Genomic DNA, 12823 nt, shown 5'->3' on the forward strand with positions numbered 1-12823 from the left:
TCTATATTACTTAATTCACCCCCCTTCCGCCACACCGATCCAAATCATCATCCTCAATCACCCCACACCCCTGTCCTCTCCGCATTTCATTCCACCCGCCCCCTATTGCTCTCTGACAGGCTTAGCAGTAATGGCAGGTTTTACAGCTGTTTCACAGGAACACCCCCATTCCCCCCCCCCTCTCTCCCCTCCTCTCCCCTTTCCCGACTCCAGTCCCTCCGCCAGTGCTCTTAATTAACTGGGAGGAAGTGGACTGAGGGCTGGTGTGAGGGTGAGAGGGGGCAGCACCTGGCTGTGCGTTCACACCTGCACTCATTTCTGCCTCAAATAACACCACAGCTGGAGCTAGAGTTAGCTTAGCGCACAGCACACACTCCCTCCCAACCCTAGCCTGTCTAGCCGTACAAATGCAATCAAAACACATCTATGCACGCACACGCAAACGCCAGTTCAGCTTATAGGCTACCACGGCAAATAGCGTGGACACAAAACGATACATTAGTCATATTGGGCCCTAGCCAGGATAGGAGAGCAAGAGAGGATTGTGGTGATGACGGGCCCTTTTCTATAGGGGTTTTCACTGCCTCTATGTTCAGGCCTTTTCAAGTGTCTCCTGTTTGTTTAAGTATTTGTGTGTATGTCAGTGAGTTATATCCAACACTTTCTGCTGTTTGCTCAGCTGTGTACCAGTCTCCCTCGCCTGAAACACATGCACACACACACATGCACACGCACACGCACACACACACACACACACACACACACACACACACACACACACACACACACACACACACACACACACACACACACACACACACACACACACACACACACACACACACACACACACACACACACACACACACACACACACACACAGAGAGAGAGAGAGTGTGCAGGTATTATGTTTGAGGAACTCACCTGAATATTGCCCATTCAGAGATTCTATACCGCTCATTTGGTCATCCTGGGTAGAACACAATGAGATGATCCTGTGTCATTGTTGGATTTGCTCACTTATCAAATGCCTCAGGCTGTGTGAGTCGGTCTTCCTACATATGACTATATAATCCCCTACCTGGCTTGGAGAGAGGGAGTAAGGGAGATTGACTATTATTTCCACCATTTTGTGTCTGCTGATTCTGTTGAGTGCAAGTCCATATTGGCAGCAATGCGGTCTACTTGATATAGCTCTGTCTCGATTTGCCCCCAGTCTAATTCTATTGGCCGCCCTCCGCCATTGGACGTAAACTATGACATTGGAGAGACGTTCTGGAATTGCTAGAAATGCCTGTACTAAAAGTTGATATTGAACCAGGCAGCTCTGCAACATGTTGGATTATCTTCAGTCAGAAACACAATGGTCCTAGACCAGATTGAGCTGCCCAGAATAATATATTAGATGATGTCCATAGAGAGTAAACTACAAAAGGTTGAGTCTTTTTAGGGATATGTTCCTCCTACCGTGAAACAGCTGTCTGAGCAGAGGGCTGACCTGTCTGTCTGTCTGTCTGTCTGTGTGTACAGATTTATTGTGCTTATGAATGTTTTTTACATTTTTTTTATTGAATATTTGGATGGGAATATATTTGTCCCGATTGTTGATTGAATTGTGTGTTACACAGATGGAGAAACGGATGACGTATGCATATGCCTCAGTATCTGAAATCCAATGTGTCCTGTCCTCCTGTCCCATACTGAAACAGCACAATTAATGCCTCGATCACACATATCCAATGGAACACTGTGTTTGCCTTTAAAAAAAAAAAAAAAACTTTATTTAACAAGTCAGTTAAGAACAAATTCTTATTTACAATGACAGCCTAGTGGGGAACAGTGGATTAACTGCCTTGTTCAGAGGCAGAACGACATATTCTTACCCTGTCAACTCAGGGATTTGATCCGGCAACCTTTCGATTACTGGCCCAACACTCTAACCACTAGGCTACCTGCCACCCCGATGCCTTGCAGCGTTGCGTTGCAGGGTCAGATGCAGTGGGTTCGGTGTGGCGCATATGTTGGATTGATGGAACGCATGTGTCAAACTGTATGCGTAGACGGCTTGACAGAAATGGTAGCAGGAAGTGAATGTTGAACTTTTGTTGCACACACATCCAGATGATGCTGCGTACCGTTTTGTGCAAAGACGCTGTCGGTGGGACCGAGGCGTAAGGTCCAGTGATTGGGTGACAGAATGAAGACGGATGGTGGATGTGAGTTGACCCCTGACCTCTGTGATTAGATAGGGGCTGTGTAATTGGCCGGCTATGTTTCCCATCAGCAGACATTACCCCGGTGGTGCAGAGGACAGAGTCATTAGGATGAGCAGAGAGCTGCTCTCGCTCGCTCGCCCTCTCTCTCTCTCTCTCTCTCTCTCTCTCTCTCTCTCTCTCTCTCTCTCTCTCTCTCTCTCTCTCTCTCTCTCTCTCTCTCTCTCTCTCTCTCTCTCTCTCTCTCTCTCTCTCTCTCTCTCTCTCTCTCTCTCGCTCGCTCTCCGTCTGCTGTCTCTCTACTTCCTGTGAAATGACTATGCCTCAGAATGGAAGACAGAGAGGCTACACTCTATCAGAGAGGGACCCAGTAGTCTGCAGCTGATAACTCAACATTCCAGTAGAATTTACGGTAACACTTCATGCGTTATTACGTGTTATAACCATGAGCGTTTATGTCCTATTATAAGGCATTTATTGAATGATGTAGACTATTGCAGGTTACCTGTAATTAACCACAAAATTGTATTTGAATCATAATTGTTCCTATCAGATTATGGTGCTTCTCTCGAGGCAGACCCTTTTCTTTTCTCTAAAGCTGCTCCTCAGAATGCTGCTCTCTCTCGCCTCTGAAATCTGATCTTGCGTTTATGAATGCCGCTCTCTGTAGATTTTTCCATGGGCTGATATTGCTGGCTCGTTATGGAAAAATGTGAACTTTGGGCCCTGCGCTGTCAACCCGAAGAATGAGACAATGTGAAAGAGCATAAACCGTTATGCATAGTACAAGGTCATATCACTCTGTCCTCGCAGTGCTGGACGAAGTGGTTTCAGGCGGCATCAACTGCACATCCATGATGATCACAGTTGTGCTGATCTAGAAAGTTGCTACTGTATATCTACAGTATAGCTGTCACGCCCTGACCTTAGAGAGACGTTTTATTTCTCTATTTGGTTAGGTCAGGGTGTGATGTGGGGTGGGCATTCTATGTTTTGTTTTCTATGTTTCTTTGTTTCTATGTTTTGGCCGGGTATGGTTCTCAATCAGGGACAGCTGTCTATCGTTGTCTCTGATTGGGAATCATACTTAGGTAGCCCTTTTTCCCTCCTTTGATTGTGGGTAGTTGATTTTTTTTAGTGGCACTATAGTCCTATAAGCTTCACGGTTGTGTCTTCGTTTGTTGGCAACATTTTAAATGAAAGGAAAATGTACACTCACCACGCTGCACTTTGGTCTACTTCTTTCGACGGCACCTATGTGTCCCTACTGTTGTTAGTGCTTTGGAGACGTTTTAATTCCAAGGAAACGGCTACAAATGAGAACTGGTTTCAGAGAAACTGGTTTCCGAAAATCATTCTTATTTTGCCACAGGAATTGTATTTATTGATGTACTCAGCAAGAACTACGCTTTCAGTGACAGTGTGAAAGAAAAGGACTATTACTGCTTTCCTGCCTATCAGTTCAGTGTGGATTAAAATAGGCCCATGCTGTTCTCTGAGTAGGCCTATAACTCAACAGTCACTGTGGTTCTCTGCTCATCAGTAGCAGCCAGTAGTAGATTATTCCAACAATCCACAGAGAGGAGTCGACTGGGCCGGTTGCCACGGGGCTGTCAGGGTCCTGTGAAAGCCTGTCCATGTTTGCTCAGCATTTGTCACTTACTGACTAATTGATTGGTTTTCATTGGTCTTGTCCCTGGCACTCATCCTCTCCAGTTAGTTTCAGCACTACAGCCTTTGCTTTTCTCTTCCCATGTCCTCTACAGTCAAACAGTTGACTTTACTCTGTAGAACATCTAGGCTACCATTTCCTGGTGATGCTGAAGATACTAACATGCGTTCTCACTCGATCTCTATCTGTGTTTGAGTGGCTGTGTGTGTGTGTCAGAGCTCAGCTGTGTAGTCGCGTGTGTGTGTGTGTCACCTGTATGCCGGGGAGGAGAGAACAGCAGCAGTAGCCGATTCAGGCATAGAGACAGATAGAGACTGAGCCATGAGTCTGCTCTCCCAGCAGCAGCAACAATTACCTGACCTGCTTTACGGAGGGAGGGAAGGAGGGAAAAACATGAATATATTTGGAAAGACAGATGCATAGATGCAACTGGGAGAAAATGGATGGTGGGTGAAGGAGGTAAGGACACAGAGAAAGAGGGGCGGGAGAGAGAGAGATTTCATGAGATAGAAAGAGAGTGAGATATTGCGGGCGGGAGGCTCTGTGGGAGAGGTGGCAGACAATTACTAGGCCGTTGTCTGCCCAGTGTCTGCTACTCCGTCACTGCTCAGGAGCTCTCCTCACTGGCTCGCTGCTTCACACACACACACACACACACACACACACACACACACACACACACACACACACACACACACACACACACACACACACACACACACACACACACACACACACACACACACACACACACACACACACACACACACACACACACACACACACACACACACACACACACACACACACACACACACACACACACATTTGGAAGAGCAAGTCAGACTCGGCTCCAGTAGGCTGGGGCTTTATATAGCTATAGCCCTGTAGAAAAGAGTGTGAGAGCAGACTCACATATACACTCACAGAGCTGACAGAACAAGAGATGAGAGAGGAGAGGTGTTATTGCTGCAATGCCATACAGCTCATATACCCATAAGCTGTACATGCACAGGCCTCAACACCTGAGACACACACACATTCACGTGCACGCACGCACTTATACAAGCATGCACACACACACACACACACACACACACACACACACACACACACACACACACACACACACACACACACACACACACACACACACACACACACACACACACACACACACACACACACACACACACACACACACACTTTTTCAATCTTGGTTCTTCAGTCTTGGAAAGGGCATCAGAACATAAATTCACTGCCACAAACCCTTGGCCTTGACTGGGCACAAAGCATGGGCTCTCAGCCCTCTGCTCATATGAGTGTCTGTGGTTTGTTGGTGTTTGGATGTCAGTAATGGGGACATTTTCTTATTTCTGTCCTGAGGATCTTTGTACTAGCCTTGATAATGAACCGTGACGCACTACAGGTTCAGAAATAATATTTGGATTATTTCTGGTTTTGTGCCGTCATTCGACCTCTTGGGTAAATACACATGTTTTTTTTTTCCAGAGAAGTTGAGGGATAGGTAGCTAGAGAGGTTGCGATATTCTGAGGTTCAGAGAATTCGGTTGATACCCAGTCTCCTTTACTTTGGTATTGCCTGCTGTGTCCCAAATGGCACCCCATTCCCTATATAGAGCACTACTTTAGACCAGAACCCTATGTACCGTGGTCAAAAGCAGTAAACCAAATAGGGAGTACTGTAGGGTGTCAATTGTGATGGTGGAAGCACTTGACTTATAGAAACCTTACTCAGCAATTCAGTCAATTAAACAGCCCCGAAAAGTAAAACAACCCCAAGAATTTGAGAGATCTCCTTTTTCCGCTCAGGGAATTACACAATCCACTGTAGTGAAGTGTCCCTCCTCCACATGCTGTTGCAGTTATAATTGGAAATCTCCCTTCACTGAGCCAAGGGCTTTCTCCTGTGGACACACTTCTCTGGACCAGTCCAACTGAAACATCAAGGGGACAGCAGGGGCACGCTCCCTTCCATTCCTACCTCTCCCCCTTCTCTTTCCTTCCTCTTCTTCCCCTCTCTCCTTCCTCACCTCTCTCCCCTTCTTCATCCATCTCAAGGGGCATGTTTCTTCGCTCTCTTGGGGCACGGGCCCGTCAGCGAAGGTGCCTAATTTACTTGATGAGATGTTGAGTGTCAACATTTCCCCCCGTCACAATTAGGAAACATGAGGCGCGTGTCCAAGCAGCGGAAGCAGCTAGCAGCCCGGTTCAGAAGCTGTCGGGGTCGCCGCTGTCAGATGTCAACAACAGCTCCAGGGCAGGAAGAGATCACTGCTGGAGGCTAACTAGGCACAGGGCATGGCTCCATGTCCATCATCCCTCCTCGGCCCCAGACCCTAGCCCCAGACCCTAGCCCCAGACCCTAGCCCCATGCCCCAGGGCAGGTGTGAACCGAGACCCTAGCCCCAGACCCTAGCCCCATGCCCCCATGCCACAGGACAGGTGTGAACCCTGACCCTACCCTCTCCTGATACCTGTCCTGATCTCTAGTGCTCTCTAACCCTGCTCCCCTATGTAAAACCACGCCTGCCTTGTCTTGTCTTGCCAGGCTGGCCTGATCCAGCCTCACTTCTCACGAGGTGCAAATGAATGACTGGAAGCTTTTCATTTATCCCTAATTATCTTTACTCTCTTTCTTTCTTTCTTTCTTTCTTTCTTTCTTTCTTTCTTTCTTTCTTTCTTTCGTTCTCTCTCTCTTTCTCCTTCCCACTGGGCAAAAATCTACGTTTCCACATAATTTCTACCAACAAATTCAATGTGATGATGTTGAATCAACGTGGAAAACTGATTGTATTTGAAAAAAGTAATCAATGTAAGGGAATTTATTAAAACATAATTTTTTACCAAACTTTCAACCTAAATCCAATGACATGGTGAGATATTTTGTTGATTTCACGTTGAATTCGCATTAGTTGACAACTCAACCAAATGCAAATTAAAACTGGACGTTGAACTGTCCTCTGCGCCCCCAGTGGTTTCTCTCTCTCACTTTCACCTTTTTCCCACCTCATTTCTCTCTCTCTCTCTCTCTCTCTCTCTCTCTCTCTCTCTCTCTCTCTCTCTCTCTCTCTCTCTCTCTCTCTCTCTCTCTCTCTCTCTCTCTCTCTCTCTCCCTCTCTCTCTCTTGCTTTCTCTCTCTCGCTCTCTTTGTATGCCTCTCTCCTTTTTTGGGCGGTTGTTGTTTGATGAAGAAAAAACAGAAGCCATTATGCAAGCCATCCTCATGACTAACTCTGCTCAGTTCCCTCTGCCTATCAAAAACAGGGTTGTTGTGTTCAAAAGTGGTTGCTGGCGACACACACAGGTGTACAGTGCATTTGGAGAGTATTCAGACCCCTTGACTTTTTCCACATTTTATTACCTTACAGCCTTATTCTAAAATTGATTAATTAAACCATTTTCCTCATCAATCTACACACAATACCTCATAATGACAAAGTGAAAATAGAAAAACCTTATTTACATAAGTATTCAGACCCTCAATGGAGTCTCATACCCTTTTCTATGAGTCTCCATTGATTATCCTTGAGCTGTTTCGACAACTTGATTGGTGTCCACCTGTGGTAAATTCATTTGATTGGACATGATTTGGAAAGGCACAAACCTGCCTACAGTTGAAGTCGGAAGTTTACATGCACTACAGTTGGAATCATTAAAACTCGTTTTTCAACCACTCCACAAATTTCTTGTTAACAAACTGTAGTTTTGGCAAGTCGGTTTGGAATACTTTGTGCATGACACAAGTCATTTTTCCAACAATTGTTTACAGACATATTATTTAACTTATAATTCACTGTATCACAATTCCAGTGGGTCAGAAGTACATACACTAAGTTGACTGTGCCTTTAAACAGCTTGGGGAAGAAAAAAAATGATGTCATGGCTTTAGAAGCTTCTGATAGGCTAATTGACATAATTTGAGTCAAATGGAGGTGTACCTTCAAACTCTGTGCCTCTTTGCTTGAAAAACATTGTAGACCTCCAAGTCTGGTTCCTGCCTCTTTGCTTAACATCATGGGAAAATCAAAAGAAATCAGCCAAGACCGCAGAACATATTTTGTAGACCTCTACAAGTCTGGTTCATCCTTGGGAGCAATTTCCAAATGCCTGAAGCTACCACGTCCATCTGTACAAATAGTAGTATGCAAGTATAAACACCATGGGAACACGCAGCCGTTGTACCGCTCAAGAATTAGACGTGTTCTGTCTTCTAGAGATTAATGTACTTTGGTGCGAAAAGTGCAAATCAGTCCCAGAACAACAACAAAGGACCTTGTGAAGATGCTGGAGGGGAACAGATACAAAAGTATCTATATCCACAGTAAAACGAGTCCTATACTGACATATCCTGAAAGGCCACTCAGCAAGGAAGAAGCCACTGCTCCAAAATCGCCATAAAAAAATCCAGACTACAGTTTGCAACTGCACATGGGGACAAAGATCGTACTTTTTGGAGAAATGTCCTCTGACCTGATGAAACAAAAATATAACTGTTTGGCCATAATGACCATCATTATGTTTGGAGGAAAAAGGGGGAGGCTTGCAAGCAGAAGAACACCATCCCAACCTTGAAGCACGGGGGTAGCAGTATCATGTTGTGGGGGTGCTTTGCTGCAAGAGGGACTGGTGCACTTCACAAAATAGCTGGCATCATGAGGGAGGAAAATTACGTGGATATAGCTACGTATAGCTAGCTATAAGCTACATCTCTAGCCATCAGTCAGGAAGTTGAAGCTTGGTTGCAAATGGGTCTTCCAAATGGACAATGACCCCAAGCATACTTCCCAAGTTGTGGCAAAATGGCTTAAGGACAACAAAGTCAAGGTATTGGAGTGGCCATCACAAAGCCCTGACCTCAATCCTATAGAAAATTTGTGGGCAGAACTGAAAAAGCGCTTGCGAGCAAGGAGGCCTACAAACCTGACTCAATTACACCAGCTCTGTCAGGAGGAATGGAACAAAATTCACCCAACTTATTGTGGGAATCTTGTGGAAGGCTACCTGAAAAGTTTGACCCAAGTTAAACAATTTAAAGTCAATGCTACCAAATACTACATGAGTGTGTGTAAACTTCTGACCCACTGGGACTGTGATAAAAGAAATAAAAGCTGAAATAAATCATTCTCCCTACTTTTATTCTGACATTTCACAATCTTAAAATAAAGTGGTGATCCTAACTGACCTAAGACAGGGAATCTTTACTGTGATTATATGTCAGGAATTGTGAAAAACTGAGTTTAAATGTAGTTGGCTATGGTGTATGTACATTTCCGACTTCAACTGTATATAAGGTCCCACGGTTGACAGTGCATGTCAGAGCAAATACCAAACCATCAGGTCGAAGGAATTGCCCGTAGAGTTCCGAGACAGGATTGTGTCAAGGCACAGATATGGGGAAGGCCCAGCAAAACACAGTGGCCTCCATCATTCTAAAATGGAAGAAGTTTGGCACCACCAAGACTCTTCCTAGAGCTGGCCACCCAACCAAACTGAGCAATCGGGGGAGAAGGGCCTTGGTCTGGGAGGTGACCAAGAACCCAATGGTCACTCTGACAGTGCTCCAGAGTTCCTCTGTGAGATGGGAGAACCTTCCAGAAGGACAACGATCTCTGCAGCACTCCACCAACCAGGCCTTTATCGTAGCTTTAGACAGACGGAAGCCACTCCTCAATAAAAGGCACGTGACAGCCCGCTTGGAGTTTGCCAAAAGTTACCTAAAAAGGACTCTCAGACCATGAGAAACAAGATTCTCTGGTCTGATGAAACCAAGATTGAACTCTTTAGCATGAATGCCAAACCTCTGCACCATCCCTACGGTGAAGCATGGTGGTGGCAGCATCTTGGTATGGGGTGTTGTGTCTTTGGCTATGCCGGACAAAGTGATATGACATGCTATTCTATAAAATCATTTCTCCGTAATTAATATTACCTGATTGAGCTAATCATGTAAATGTAATTAACAAGAGAGTCGGGGCACCACGAAAGAACATTTATAGAGCTGTTATCTTCTGAATAAACTCTTAAAGACCTAGTAATATTTTACATCAAAAGCAGTCAATATTAATTGTCACCTTAATTCAGTCTCATCTGAAAGTTGTACATTCTTGGTTATCTTCACAAACCCTGACTAACAAGTTGAATCAGCAATACAAAATTGGGTTTAATTATTTGTTTACTAAATACCTAACTAATCACACAGAATTACATATACACATAATTAATCATAACTTGATTACAAATTATGTCATAAAGGAAAACGTCCCTAGCGGGCAGAACAGATATGACAGCTTGTTACACAAAACAAAAGGGGCTGGGTTTGAGTGAAAGAGCAAGAAGACTGAGGAACAAAGGGCGAAGCTGTGTTATCGTAAATACAGTATCTTATGCATTCTAAATTACCGCCCATTTGGAAAAGGAAAATGCAATAAATATTTACTCTGAGCTGTGCTTCAGTAGGTTGGTGGTAGATGGAAGGCCGTGTTGCCAAACCGAGTCCTTTGAAGAATGTTACTGGTTGTCAATTGAATACGTTGTAGTAACGTCGTTGGGTGATAGACGGGATACTCTGTCTGTTCCTTCCTAACCCTTGTTTGCAGCTGCTGTTGCTAAGTCAACGGCTAGGAGGTATCACTTCTGTAGTGAATAAGAGTTCAAAGTTTATACTATTCGCAACCAAAGCTCACGCTGATGTTGGCTTCGTTCTGTAGTTATTATCTGAACCATTCTGACATCGGACCGTCGTCCTCACATCCTCGGAACAGGAGGTTATATTGTCACCAAGGCTTTATATAGGAAGGGAGAAAAGGGGTGTGTTTCATAGTTTACAACCTATGTCTCTTCACGTGGGCGGGCCACTGAGTCGGGCCTAATTCACTCATGAAAACCCAATTCTCACATTTTAGAAGCTAAAATCACATTTCATCCCATCACGAATAATTTCATATTCAAACATTTAAATTGAACAACAATTGCATGTGAATCCGATACCTCTGATGTGTAGACTTTCCACTGTAGAGTTTATGTCATCTTATCAATGATGAGAATGTCTCAGATGACAACCAAACTGATATCATACTCATTAGGTACCACTGCATATGTTAAATTGGTCGGATTACCAGAATATAGTTAATTTCCCCTCACCTTCTGATGTTCCCAGAATTTAACTGTCATAAACCTACCCCCAGGCCAACGTCATGACAGGGGACTGGGAGACTAGTCAGGATCGAGGGAAAGATGAACGGCGCAAAGTACAGAGAGATCTTTGATGAAAACCTGCTCCAGACCGCTCAGGACCTCAGACTGGGGCGACGGTTCTCCTTCCAGCAGGACAACAACCCTAAGCACACAGCCAAGACAACGCAGAAGTGGCTTTGGGAGAAGTCTCTGAATGTCCTTGAGTGGCCCAGCCAGAGCCTGGAATTTAACTTATTTGAATTATTGAATTAATTTATCTAAAATCCTGGTTTTGTTTGAACTTTTTGGGATATTGTGTGTAGATTGATGAGGGAATCAAATGATTTAATCAATTTCAGAATAAGGCTGTAAGGTAATACTTTCTGAATGAACTGTATCTACCTGCTATTTCTCCTGTCTATACATCCTCCTCCACGTCTTCTCTCTAGTACAAAGATTCATGTTCCTCTGATTCTGTATTTCCACACCTCTGCTTTCCATTGGAGGGTCTCAGGGTGCTATGCAGAGCATGTAAACGGGTGCCTTGGCATCACGTCTGCTGGTGCAGGGAGAGGCGTTCGTCCAAACACTCCGACAAAAACAGTCATTACCCAGCAGCCCTCTCATTTCAGCGCTCCCTAATTGGTTTCATATGCCTCTGGGATGAGCCACTGATGACCGGGACCAGTTTGTGTACACCAGCCAGGGCCCAGTCTCTGTCTTTAAAGTCCAGAAAGGCCATACCGTTCTTTTGTTCGTGTGGGAAAGAGAGTCGAAAACAAACAGTGGATTAGAATGCATGTTAGGCCAGTGTAATTGCCTGCTCTGTAAACATGGCAGGTACCAGAGCATCTCTAAAGGAAAGAATGTCTGTCCTAGTTATTTATTTAACTTTTATCTTGATTGGTTTTAACTGACTGGAATGACTCAGGAAAAACACTTTTAGATCAGATTTCTTCTCTATTTCAAGCATTTAGACCAAGATGTGTTGGCGGTGTCTTTTCTATATTGTAGACCCATTTTTCAACTTAAAAGTAGATTAGGCTAAGCTTCTATTGTAGATATACAGAAACATCAAAATAGCTTTTAACCAAGACACTGTGTGTTCTATCCTGATGACAATGAGCTGTCTGGTGGGTGAGAGGTCTGCGTGAGCAGACCGACAGTGGAATATTTCAGTGTGTTGGCGTTGTACCGGTGGTGTGCTGTGCAGTGTCCAGGGCTGTGTCCCGAATGGCACCCTATTCCCTATACAGTGCACTACTTTTGACCAGAGCCCTAAAGGGAAAAGGGTGCTATTTGGGACGCGGCCCCCAGGACTGGGTTCTGTCCAGTCCACGGGATGTAGGAGGTGGAGAGAGACTAGAGAGACTAGTGCTAAAAGCTGTTTGTGGCTGACAGAACCAGAACTAACATAGCCCACCTTGCGATTGGCAGAGACAGGACAGTGTGTGTGTGTGTGTGTGCACGTGTGTGTGTGTGTGTGTGTGTGTGTGTGTGTGTGTGTGTGTGTGTGTGTGTGTGTGTGTGTGTGTGTGTGTGTGTGTGTGTGTGTGTGTGTGTGTGTGTGTGCACATGTGTATGTGTCTGCACGTGTGTGTGTGTGTGCACGTGTGTGTGTGTGTGTGCACGTGTGTGTGTGTGTGCTTGCGTGCGTGTGTGTGTGTGTAGGACACAGACAGGCTACTAATGTTGTGTGCCAGTGTCTGAGACAGACAGAATAGGTAAAGGGAATAGGAAT

General features: G+C 44.9%; 1 protein-coding gene across 5 annotated transcripts in view; it reads left to right on the plus strand.

Moving 5' to 3' along the window:
* The window catches only part of LOC118392563 (signal peptide, CUB and EGF-like domain-containing protein 1), a 139904-nt gene that overhangs the window by 2281 nt on the left and 124800 nt on the right, over positions 1–12823 (plus strand). The gene's annotated exons all lie outside the window — the stretch shown is intronic.

The sequence above is a fragment of the Oncorhynchus keta genome, chromosome 13, assembly GCF_023373465.1.
Source record: "Oncorhynchus keta strain PuntledgeMale-10-30-2019 chromosome 13, Oket_V2, whole genome shotgun sequence".
In the NCBI taxonomy this organism is placed as follows: domain Eukaryota; kingdom Metazoa; phylum Chordata; class Actinopteri; order Salmoniformes; family Salmonidae; genus Oncorhynchus; species Oncorhynchus keta.